Below are 13,510 nucleotides of genomic sequence, written 5' to 3'. Positions count from 1 at the left end.
ATTTCTAGCAGTGTTCGTTTTCATCTGTCTCAATTCCCTGAGCCAGCTGCACAAGGGAAGGTACAAGTTCAGAGGCAAAAAGTCTGGCAGGACTCCAAGTCCTGACTTTTAGTAGCTTAAGATGCCATAGTCTGAAGCCTCAGGTTTCAGCAGCAAAAGGAAAACTGGTAATAAGGATCTAGATTCTTAAGTATGCCTCTGTGCGCATTGGAAACTTGTGAGCAGCAAGGGAGTGGATGATGCAGGAAGAGATCTCTCAGACCAGATACCAGGAAATCAGAGAGGGTACAACCCTTTTCTATCGCAAACTCCTTATGGAAGGCAGAGGATTACAGAAGATGAGCATCCAGTTTGGAATATCGGAGGCATGAAAGCTTTTCAAATTCAATTAGTTAATACGTCAGAGAGAGCGTTTCCAGAATTTGCCCGGAAGGGTGCATGATGACAATGCTTCCTGCACCCACAGTTCCAAACAGGGAGTAGGAATGGAATGGAAAAAAATGAATTCTTGTTTTGCAGAAAAAAATTGGACGTGCTTCTGGATCCATGTCTTCTCTGTTTTCTACAGCTTGACCAAGCTACTTGCAAACACAGCAAGTCTCAAACCTTCTAGCTTCAAGTATCTAGCTTCAAGGGCTTGGCAGCACAGAAACAACATTTTCAGCAGCTACAGTAAAATATTTAACAGCTTCCTGACAGATACACCAGAAAATTCTGGATTAAAAAAATACACAAAACCGTTTCAACTAAACCAGTAAGTTTTTCAGGAAGTAACATGATGCTTCGTGGGGAGAAGACCATACCCCAGACTACAGGATCCTTTAGGGGTACCTTCAGGTGACTGACATTACTGCAGTTGGGCCTCACTTCTGTGCTAAACATGGAAGTTCAGTCTCTTCATGAATCTCAGGGCTGACTATATTGTGTATGGTTGTATAGAAGACCAGACTGTCTGTTGCTTTGCAAGTCACCTTGGGATTGTCAAGATAAGTATAATAGATACCTAATGTTATAGAAGCCCAGTAAGCTTCTTCTCATTTTTCAGCTTAATGGCTGGCTTGTTTCATTTGATTGTTGTGGCAAGGAGAAAAATCTGTTGTAATAAAGTAAGCATAGCTGTCTTTTGTTAAGAAAAATAGGTTTGATTTGAGCGTATCACATATAGGTTGGCCTGTTGTATAGAAAGACCTTGGAGCTCACTGTGAATTCCGATGAGCACAGCTTGTTCTCCTTGGTGAGGAGAACCTCAGTCCTGCAGCTTGAATTCCCACTGTGCCTGTCCTGAGGGAGAACCAGGGGAAATGTTGCAACCAAGGAAAATTGCAACAAGGGAAATTCTGGTTAGATATCGGAAAAACATTTTTCACTTTGAGAGTGACTGAGCACTGGAACACAGAGATTTTGGAACCTCCGTCCCTGGAGGCATTCAAAACTCAGGTGAACCAGACCTAACTTTGGCCCTGAAGATCACCTCCAGTGGTCCTAACTAACTCTCAGAAGGCCCATCCCTCCCATCGGCCCTATGCAGTGAACACAGCATTACTAGCGTGGTTAAAGCTTTTTTTTGCATGACAAACTGTATTTCTGTGCAAGACTTTCTAATGAGGTAAGCTTTTACCACACAAGGGTTTTTGCTTAATAGCTGTGCGTAGTTTTACACATCCAATCGCTGTAACTCTGCTAGACAAGCACTGCATGTGTATGCACAGCATGTCTATGGCCACTTAACATCTCCGCTCAATAAGGTCAAAGCGTCAGCCCATTGAAAAGCTAAGAGCCAGCACCACAAACCTGAGTTAAAATTCCTGTCAGATTGTATTAGAAGGAATGTAAATAAGTTAAAAAAAATCAAGTGATTTCTAGTTGTCCCTGAAGGGCTGAAGCTACATAAATCTTGTTACAAACATGTATTTCTGCAGAAATCTGTGTTCTCAGACATCTCACATACAGCTTACGAGTCCACCTCAGCTCCCCCTCTTGGTGTCTTGCTTAGTAAGTCATTGAATATAGAAACCCTGCTCCTTTAGCTTTTCTGGGCTGTACTGGTTCTCTTCTACCCCTGAACAGTTTGCCTTAAACCCCAATAAACACGATTCATAAGGCCAGCCTGGCTTTGCCTGTGTGCTTTCAGACACAGTGGCGCTTTCGGAAGTGTTGGGCGCTTTCGGAAGTGTTGATTTTAAAGGTTAATTGAGAAGAGTAAAGAATTGGGTGGAACAAGAAAGCAGACATTGAGGGAGCTGAAAAATACAGCAGTGTATGTATACCAAGGGAAACAGTAAAAAGAAGAGAAAAATACCAAACGTGGCAGTGAAGAGCATTTCAGAGGTTTGATAGATGTAGATCTCTACTAGCTTGCTTGTGTCAGGCAGGTGGAATCCCGGTCTGGCTGGAAGGGGGAGCCTGCACACCCAGCCAGCTCCAGTGGTACCTGCGACCCTGGGGGTGCTGGCTGATGGGGCAGGGTGCTGCAGCCCTGTCCTGCTCCTCTCCTTTCACCTTGGTCAGTCCAGGCTGGCAGTACGCTCCAGCAGAGCATTTCTGTGCAATGGCAGGCTGTATTTTTGGCTGGCCAGCAGACTGCGTGTTTACGGTGATTGACTGCTTTGCCTTATCTTGTCCTGAAGGCACAGGCTTTTCCACATGGCTCATCTACTGCACTGGCAGGAACGCATATAGGACACTATAAAAAATGATAAAAGACAGTGAAGGGAAACTCAGACTCAAAAAAGTGGTATCAGGCAGGACTGAACTGTGCAAGACATCATTTTGAAAGCATAGCCTGAATATTGGCCGTCGGGCTGTAGACAGTACAGGCAAGGTCGCAATAAAATAGAAACATATCTGGTTAGGACCAGGATCAGGAACTCAAGGAAAAAAATGCATCAGTGAGATCCACAGGCAGTGTTATTCTGGAAGTTGCTAAATACAAAGAAGTAGATCAAAGACTCAAGGGAACCATCAGTGAGAGCAGTGAGATTGGGTCTGAGGAACTGCAGGCCAATCTGCCTGGGAGACTGCCTCAAACCTCTGGCCCTCTGAGCCGTCAAAGCCTAGAAATACCTGGAGGTATAATCCTGACCCCACTACAAACCATGGCAAGTTTCCCCTGGCTTCAACAGAGGAAGGATTTTTGTTCAGTTAGTTCTGGTGAGCAGCAAACATAAAGCAAAGGTAAAAGCACTGTATGAAGTGGAAAAGCTGAGCTAGTTTCTGCTTCCACATGACTCTAGGAGAAGGAGACATGATGCAGATGAAGAATAAGTGATTAAAAATTGTAATTTACTGCCTCACTAGCAACACATTGATACATTACAGATTAACATGGTGGTAAGAAGCTGTTCTGTGTAACCTTGTGAAGTTTATTTTAACTTACAGTAAAAGTGAAGGCGTTAATTTGTGAATGGCATGGAGACAGCGGATAGGGAACAGCTGCTTATTGTGTAATACAAGAACTAGAGTTAGTCATTAAGAAACAACAGATGAAAATAATAGGTGTTCGGTTCAAGACCAAAAATGCAAATACTTTTTCCTATGGGTAGTTAAATTATTGAACTCCTTGCTGCAGGGTATTTTGAATGGTAAAAGTTTAAATGGATTAAAAAAGTGACTGGACAAAGTCATGGAAAGAAAAGCCACTCAAGGCTGGTTAGCCGTGAACTCTGTCTTGGCAAGTCCCTTAAACACAAAATGATGGGGGCTGAGACTGTGCTGGGAAAAAGTATCTATTTTTTGTTGTTATTAGCTTCTTCCAAGATACAGAGCTGGAGGACTCGTTAGCCTGCTTTCAGGTTGCTGTTTTATGTTGTCAAATGCTTATCTATCTTTCATTAACAAGTTAATTATTTTGGGGATGGGGGTGGAAAAAACTTGTGTAGGGCAGTTACCACCAAGCTTCTTTGCTCTTCTGTAATTTCTTAGCCTAAGGTGCTAATGGGAAACAGAAATTCCCTCATTAGCTGAACAATATATAAGCCTGCATTTATTTGCACCATGACAAAAAATTTGAAACGGCTTTGCTAAAAAAAGCCCAATAAATTGAAATTGTTTTAGAGAAGGGCATCAAGGTGATGGAGGTTTAGAAAGATGAACTGGAATGACCTGTTTCCTAAGTAATGAGTAAGTGCTGAGTAGGTAGATGAAAAAAGATGACAAATATCTGTATAGTACAAATATCCAGGTGATAAAGGAATTTTTTTACTGGAGTATGTGGACGCGGGAAAAGGAGAGGTGGGAACAAATTAACGACAAGTTCATTTAAGGTGTTTGTTGGAAGAGCTACTGAGAACGGCAGAGCCCAGGGGGTGGCCCCTGATGCCAGGGGTTTTCTCTGCGTTGGAGCTGGAGACAGAGGGGCAGACCTCCGTATTTCCCTTTCCCTGCCACCCTTTTTATAGTCCCCTCTCTCTCAGCACTGGTGCAGGGTACGGCCCTAATGAAACAAGAATTATTGCTGGTTATTAGCTAATACAACAAATACCCGCTAGATGCCACTGTGCCATTTCTCACTCTGTGTAAGACTACATGCCCTTCACAAACCAGAGCAGAATATGTTCCTTTCAGTGGCAGCTCTGATGCTTTTAGCTGACAGGGATCTCAGCAGAACATTTGAAGATGTGTGTGAGTGGTTTTGTGTGCATGTAACCCAACAGAGACTAATGACAACACTGTCATAGAATATAACAGGATAGGTTATTCATTAGTGAGGTAATGCTAAAGAGATTAGTTGTTAGAAAGCAGCAGTGACCATTACTTTATAAGAAGTTTGTAACATTTCCCTGCAAGCTCTTCTTTGTGCTCAGCCTGAATTGCCACATGCCTGTGTCTGTGAGCTTGGGGATGGCCAGTGAAATCCTCACTCAGGACTACCAAGTAGGGTTACAATCGCACAAGAGCTCTGTAATGCACCTAGGCATTAGTAAAAAAAATTATAGATGGCACCTTCTTCTGTGTTGCAACAAATTGTCACCTTTTTAACATTGCTTCATGTTGCCTCTGTTGTGGCATGTTACCTCCTTGTAATACTACATGTGCTGTCATATGCAACGTCTTTAATCACTGTTAAGTCAGAAGATTTTAGTGAGGTTTAGAAAGTTCTGGTGGGGATAAACCACACTATCCCCAAGCTAAGAGCTTCCCCTGGGCTAAATATTCCTTAGAGAAGATTTAGGGCATTAACCCTTTGTTTGCTTTGGAATATACATCCCTGTCCCATTTCAGCTGTATTTTTGTGCTGACTTTTTCTCTTAACCTGTCTCCAAGCCTAATCCTAGAGTGTCCATTGGACAGGGCACCCCAAACCTTCTCCCAGTTACTCCATGTCCAAGGGAAGATACTTTTTGCAGCACTCTCTGTCTTCTTCCAGCCCTGCTCCAACTGTGGTCTTGCTCTTGCTCTCAGACCTAATCCTGACCCTAGCAATAAGCTAAGCCAGAAACGAGAGGCCATGCTCAATCCAGGGACTAATTATTCCTTAGAGCTCTAGTAAAGCCGATACTTTACTTCAGTGTTGGGTTGAGAGAAAGAGAAAGCCCAGAGCTGCAGGAGCAGGGCTGATGGCATTCTTCCAAAATGACTTCTGGCATCAGCCCTTAGTTTACTTGAAAAGACACTTTCCAGCTCCTAACAGCTGTAGCTTTGAGTTTATCTCTTGGCTCTGAACTGAACTGTAATCCTTGGCTGGACCTTAGGCAAGGTACCCAAGCCTTTCCTCCAGCTAAACAGTCCCCATGGGAGAGATCTTTCTGCAGCCCTGAGCTTGCTTTGGCAGCCCCTTTCCAGCTCCACCCCAGCTGCAGCTCTAGGCTGTCTCTGTCAGCACCCAACACTAAGCTGAGCCATTGGCCAAAGACCACTTAGATATCGGGATGAAATCGGCACCTCTAATTCACTTTAGCTGGTGGATCTCTGACAAGAAAACTTTGTAATAGATTTGTGTGGGTGTGCACGTTTGTTGAGTTCCAGAGAATCTGCAAAACTTAAACTTGCAAAAAAACCCCTGAAAACCAAACAGTATAGGTTACTCATTATCAAGCTAATACTAAGAAGATGAGAATATGTAAATGTTACACACCGGAAAACAGAAAAAAATGGCTTTTATCGTGTAAAGGGTCTTGTGACTTTCTCCTATGCACTCCATTTTGCTCTTAGCCTTGTTTGCCACATGCACATCTTTGTGAGCATATGGATAGTGAGGGCTACAGTGCAGGCACATGTCTGTATGGCAGCTCCATGTATGTTTGATACTGTGACAAAGACAAGACAGATACAGAATTTCTCAGGAAAGATGCTGAAATGAAACAGCAGCCAGTTTCGCTTGAGTCCTTCCAGTACAAAAACATTTAAATGTAGTCAGTTGTGTGTTAATAACTTTGCCATTTGCAGGAGACCCATGGAAAGAGAGGCTGAGCACGACCAAGGTAGCAACAGAATGCAGAACCACCGTGAAAGCTACAGGAGTCTCTTTTGCCTTGCAGCTGGCCAGCCTGGCCAAGCCGGTCGTGTGATGAGCCAGAAGCTGGTCAGCCCAGATGCATATGTATATTTTTTGCTACTCTGTTTTATTTAGTATTCCAATAACTTGATGTATGCTATATGACTAGAACCAGCTAGGGTCGTAACTCAGTGCTGCTCCGCTGCCTACACTTGTTGGTTTAACAGGTGGAATGCAGGCTTTCCCTGGAGTGATGCCCTTTATTTTTCAAATATTGGTTCAGTTGTCTTGTGAGTTCTGCAGTTTTTCATTTGAGTGACAAATGAGTGACAAGCAAGAAATCAAAGCACCTTATCTCCAGACACCAGCTGGTACTCTGTCTGGACTCAACTGATGGCATTTACAAGTATGTGAAATCTGTATTAAGCATCTGAAAAGGCAAGTGTTTTCCTTGTGTTAATGTTTGGATCCTACTGAATTCTAGTTCTTGCTGTGCCAGAATTTACGAGTCTGCAGACTAACTTATCTTCTTTTCCTCTCACTCAGTCTGCCATTGTCACTAATTAAAACATATCATCCATGAGAAAGCTAATTATCACTACTATACAGAGGAGCAGGGTGAGGAAAGGGTATTGCTGGCAGATTGGAGGTGTGACGTGTTTATTCTTTGCAAGCTAGAGGTCTAGAGGACTATCTCATTTTTACCTTTTTTATTTTCCCTTTTTTTTTTTTAATTAGGGAGGATGACTTGGATCAAGTCCTCAGAGGAGTGCTGGGGGCTGTTTTCCTAACTAACCTGCTTGCGTACTACCAGAAAGTGCATTGCTTCCCAAAAGTTTACAAAAAAAGAATATTTGGAAAGTCTCTAGCCAGGTGTACCTGTGCAGGGAGGCATGCATTTAGATACTCACACATCTGGAAGGGGATGTGTCTGTGCAAATGGAGAGAGGGAAGGAATAGAAATGGATGGACTAGAGACCCCCCATGCTCTATTTTAGAGATTCTCTGGGAGAGAAGTTAAAGGATCATTTGGGACAAGAGAATATTGATTATCTATGAATGCCTGTGGTCAGGTGGAGGCAGGATCTCTCTTGCCAGATATCCATCTTGGACCTTAGAAAACTTTTCCCCAAAAGTCTTCAAATTAAACTAACATATTACTTTGAATACTTTTTTTATTGCAACAAATCAAAATGTTCTGAAAAATATGTTGCAGTTTGGTGCATTTTGAAAATTCTTGATTAGTTTGAGTCATGAACTGAATCGATGGCACATGAACAGATGTTTTTACTAGAGGACAGTATAGGGAAGTGGGGAGTGTGTGGGAAATATTATCTTTCCTTTTCTCATCCACTGCTACCGCAGGATTGCCCAAGTTCAGTCTGAGCCTGCTGCTCCTTGCAGTGCTCTGAAAGAGCTGGCAGATGGTGCTGCTTACCTTTGATATACAGCATATTTTATCGTACTGTTGGTACTGTTAAAACAGAGTTTGTTCATACAGGTGCTGTATGCTGGAGAATGGAGATCAAGGGAGTAAAAAGGGGTGAACAGGAGTGAGTCTTACAGTCCTTAAGATTTTGATTGAGGATAACATAAGTAAGATTAGTTGGAGCTACTGCATTAACATGACAAGTTGCATTGTTTGCTAACATTAGAATTGAAACTCGTGCAAAATTAGACATACTGAGTCATATTTTTTAACGGAGTACTCATAAGTTGATGTAGCCATCAACTTTAGGGCAAGAAGGGTTCATTCTGCTAGTCTAGGCTGGCCTGGGTCAAAACAAAGGTCCTCGGGCTTCCCCAGATTAATTCCTGTCTGAACTAGTCCATATCTTTTAGACAAACAGACAACTGCATTTTAAAAATGAACAAAGGTCAAGAGTTAGATCAGTATTAATTTATCCCAGCTGAGGAAATGACACATTATGTTTTGTGCACTGAATTTTATACTGTTTCTGTAGAAGAAAAAGCTCACATTGCCTCATATTGCATCACATCATTGTAGGAAATAATGCTGCACCGTTGTAGAAACAATATTATAAAGCTCAAAGCTGTATGTTGTAAGTAGAGAAAGGTTATTTTATTTACAAAAAAAGCCAGTTTCTCCCATCCTCATACCTGCATGATCTCAAGCACCAAGACACGTGTGTCCAAGTAGCCTGCCCAGCATTCAGGCATCTAGAAGGTGATCTGGTGGGTCAGGTGGACAAGGTGGTCTGGTCCAGATTCCTTGTGATGAAAAAGTGTACAGAGGACTCTGATTACTGGGTACGCATCATGTCTCCTGGATTCTCCTTAGGCTGATGACCATTTGATAGTTTTGGATAAGCTTTTTTGCACCCATAGAAGCTGATGGTGATTTTGATCTTTTGCCTTACCATCCCATTGCATCTCACCCATTAGAATTTACTCATGGTCCTTCGTCTCCTTATGAGGGGATTTTAAGGATCCAGCCCTGTTAGAATCACAGAATGGTTAAGGTTGGAAGGGACCTCTGAAGACTGTCTAGTCCAATACTCCTGCTCAAAGCAAGGTTAACCAAAGCAGGTTGCTTAAGACCTTGTGAAGTTGGGTTTTGAATATTTCCAAGAGTGGAGACTCCACAACTACCATTTTTGATCACCCCTTCATTTAAATTTTTTTTTCTTATGTTTAAATGGAATTTCCTGTTCCTCATCTTCTGACCATCATCTTGTAATGTCTTTGTTTTAGTTTTGATGTAGGCTGTCCTTTGTTTTAGGCTCTCCTTTTTTTTCCTTCTCCCCAACCTGGGTGTGAAGCATGCAGAAGCCGTTGGTAGCTATGCTATGATCTTGATGATGTGCTAATCTAGGTGCCATCAACACATGCCATTCTTACACCTCAATTTCTTCCATGCATTCTGGTGCATCCACATCCGGACATTTCCCTTCTTTCTCCACTGGGACCCATCCTAAAGTTTCTATTACAAATCTTAACATCACCAGTGTCATATAGGGACACTCAATTTAAATCAGGCAAATGTTAGTGCAGAGTCACCAGGTGTAAGGGAAATGGATGTAGCAGAATAAGACATTTTCCTTCTCACCCAACTTAGAGAAATAAACTTAATTGCAGAGAACAGGGCAATGTTTCAAATTAAAAACCATGAGTTCTCCTGTCAGCTCAGTCTATGACAAGGAAATAAAATCTTTAATGTTAATTTAGGAGGCTGACAATGTGGTAATGAAGGGGAATGCAAGAACATGTCCTTGCAACATTGGTAAAAGTTGGAACAAGTGGTTTCTTGAATGTTGAAGGACATTTGTTTAATGAGCAGGGTCCTGTATCGATGCTAAGAGATTCAAAAGGAGGACTCATGAAACTGAGGAGTGTATTTGTCAGTGACTGCTTCAGAACATCTTTATTCAAAGGAAATACTACCCGTTTAGGAATGTTCATGTACATGTAAGTACCAAAATTGATCTGTATTCCCATTGTGAAATGTGAAGTTTTAGGAACACAGCATTCTTCATTGCTTATGTGAGTTACTTGGGTGAGATGTGAAGACAATATTTATATACTTAGCTGATTTTTCCCAATACTGATTGAAGCACAGTCTTGAAGGAAACTTGCAGGACATTTCACTACTTGAGACCTGAGTGCCACAGTTGTTCACAAAATGCTGATTTTGTGTTTATTGGCATGTATTCACCTTCAGGCTTCACAGAGCTTTGCAGCTACTACATTGGGCTCTCAGGTGAGCAGCCACCAATATGCTGCCATTCAACAGGGCAGAGGAGAAAAGGCTGACTGATTTTATGTGATTCACCAGACCTACTGTGCTCAGGTTGGGGTGGCTCAGGTGCCAAGGCTTCAGTACATAAAGGAAAGGCCTGTTTTTGCATAGCTAAAGCTTCTTCTGAAATCTCACTGACAGGGCAGCAATACAGGAGACAGATGCTGGATTTAAATGTCTGCCTTTTATAATTTAAGTTTCAATTTCATTTATGTCCTTAGCCTCTGGAGGTGCCTTGTAAGAAATAAACAATATGATCATACCAGCTGGCCACACGTGGCAGTGTGATTAGGGAAAGGCCAATATACAAGTACGCATTATTAGGAGGTGAGGTATAATTTGGGCGAGTATCACTATTGTTAGAACCTGTGTTTGAACCTCTGAGCCTGTGCAGCTCTGGTGTTGCACCCTGGCTCTTTGCTCATGCAGTAATCTGCTCAGGATATTTCTGTTAAACCTGTCAAAAAACCCAGGTGCTTTCCTTACACTGCTGCATATGAAAACAGTAACACCAACAGTGAATGCAAAATACTGAGCCTAGATTTCACAAAGGGGAATAATTTACGGCTAGTTTTATGTTATATGTTTAGCCTTAAACATATAAGGCAAATTTTCCTCTTTTTACCACCAAGTTGATCAAGTTCAATGTAATTACAGCAGAGCTGCTGAGGGGAGAATATGACTTTCTTGGCTTCATTGCTTGAGGTTGTTGATATACTGCATTTATACCACTACTGGTAAACGGAGCAAAACTTGGATCCCTTTCCGGCCTTGAGGCCAATTGGCCTGGTCTGGCCATTACCACACCATGGAGCTCTTTAGCTTCTGAAAAATGTTTTTTCTAGCTGGATTGATCCCAGCTTGCATTAACTCCAAAACCGTACCCAAGGATTTTGTAGGAAAGTGCTAGTTGGCCTGGGACAAAATTGTAACATGGATTATTCTAACTATGTAGCCACTCTAGAAAATCAAGTGTCCTATGCCTCTAGCTTAGCTTGCTAGTACAAATATGGTCTTATAGGTTTCAGCATAGCTTGTTTTTTTGTGGTAGGTACAGTTCCTACATGACTTCTAGAGCCAGGAGACAAGATGCAAAGTAAAATTTCCATGTAACTCTTTTCCTTCCACAAAACCCAGTAACTTTTTTACTAAAAACACTTAATCCATTTTTTTAAGCCATTTGTTTTAAGTGAGTTTCTTTCTGATTAGAAAAGCCCAGAGGACAAATGTAGAAAAATAAGCATCTATCATGAGAGTCATCTGCCTAACTTCCATGTCTAAGAGTTACATAGATGATGAAGGGATCTTGGGCTGCCTTTGTAGTTAAAAAAGAGAGATAATTACTAATTTCATACCAAGACAGGTATCTAGGTAGGTCAGGTGAGGTGCGTATTTCTATCCAGGGACTATACCAAGAACCTGGGTGAATGCAATATCTAATCTTCAGGTAGGTGAAGCCTGAGCAAGTGGATTCTTGCCCATTCTGGCTAATATAATTTCCTCCAGATACTTTGCCCACATATGGCAAACTCCTCAGTTGTTTTGGAAACCTTCTGTTGCAGAGAACTCAAATGATTTTGGCGGCTGTGAGATGTGCTCGTGGAAACATCTACCCCTGCTTCCTCAGGGGTGTTACAGGTACCACCAGAGCTGTGTGAGACTGCTGCTTTTCCCTTTGTTTTACATAAGCCATGCAAAGAGAGACCTTAAACTTGCTTTAATCATCAGTGATTTATCTCCCCTAGTTTGTGTCAAAAAATAATTAACTTTGGTTTGCTAATCTGCATATCTCATTAATGCAGACTCTAAAGACAAGGAAATAAAGAGCTGTCGTTCAAAACCACTTCATCCTGTTCATCCTGTTCATGCTGTGAGGAGCTGGGGAAGAGAGCTCTCCAGCCAGGACAGGTGGGCAAAGGGAGATGGGCACGGGAGTCAGCGTGGCGGCTTGGCTGCAACCACTGTCTCCATGTCCCTGCCCTAGTCTTATTTTCCATTCCTTGTTCATACCTCCTAAGACAGGTCAGTGCAAGTCTTGTATGCTGGTACAAGCTGAGGCTGCACCTGGAATAAGCCACAGAAGCAGAAGAACGAGTTGTTTCTGGTGAGGCAGAGGATAAATCCTGACTCTTCCCTCCTAAATCCCCTGAGGCCAAGCAGGAGGGCAGCACAGGAGAACTTCTTGTGGATAGAGAGGTCTCAAAATAAGAAAGGCTATGAACTTGCTGCTCTGCTCTGTCAGAAAGGGAATGATTCCCCAGTCTGAGCTTTTCCCAGCAGAGAAAAATTTGTCTAGGATTCATGTCAGGTAAACATACAGAGGTCACATTCTTGTGGGTGAGTTTTAAGCTGATCTCTATTTGAAGAAGTGGTCTAAAAATGCATGTAGGCTGCGCTCCAGATGATGAGAAGAAATCCTTAAAGCTGAGACTAAAATCCAGGGTGGAGAAATTTAAATTGTTCCCTAGCAATAGTTGGAGGAATATTTTTCTAAAAATAGGATACAATTTTATAGTCCCCTGAAGAGTTACTGCAGGAGTTATGGAGACAAAATTTAATCATAAAAATGCAAACCAAAGGGATTTTAGCTCTGCTTTAATTACAAATTTCAGAGAAACATCTGCTATGACATTACCAGCTCTTTCATCCTCAGCCATGACACCGTTCATTCTTCCAGGGCCAAAGCGCATCTATTAATTTAATAAAGGACTTCACATAATTTGGAGAGGAATTTTACTATTTCCTAGAAGAGATAGCCTTAGACTTTCATAGTAACAGTAATAAACACCAAATAATGCAATAAATAATTATCAGCTGTTCCTGGCCCAAGATGAGCTTACCTTTCTATGAGTAATGTACTTTGTTAGGACCGCAGGTCATGGGCTGGACGCTGGCTTGAGGTGAGGCTGCCTGAGCAGGATATGAAAACTATGGGATGTGACATGAGAAATTGCTGTATGTGGCAGTTGGCAATGTGTGAGACTGCCAAAAGTTACAGATAGCACTGTGAGGGAAGGCTGGATTGCACAGGTTGTTACAGGGGAGCTATGTGAGAAATGGCTAAGCTTCACAGATAATTGGAGGGACGTTTTGGGAAGTATTTGGGGCCTCTTGGGGAGCAGAACCTTACAAGTTCAACAGTGCCAAGAGAAGCATGTCAACAACACTATCTAAGTCCAAGGTGACCTGAGCAATAGCATCAAAATACCAAATTTGGGTGCAGATGCAGCAAAACGGGAACAATGAGAAGAAAGCATTCAGGGATGGCTTTGTTGAGAGAAGACTGAGGTGCAGAAAGGGAGGTACAAGGGCAGTGA

Source organism: Pygoscelis adeliae, unplaced genomic scaffold, assembly GCF_000699105.1.
Source record: "Pygoscelis adeliae isolate BGI_AS28 unplaced genomic scaffold, ASM69910v1 Scaffold168, whole genome shotgun sequence".
NCBI classification, from domain to species: Eukaryota; Metazoa; Chordata; class Aves; order Sphenisciformes; family Spheniscidae; genus Pygoscelis; species Pygoscelis adeliae.
The sequence above is the reverse complement of the archived record's forward strand: the minus strand, read 5'-3'. Positions refer to the sequence as shown.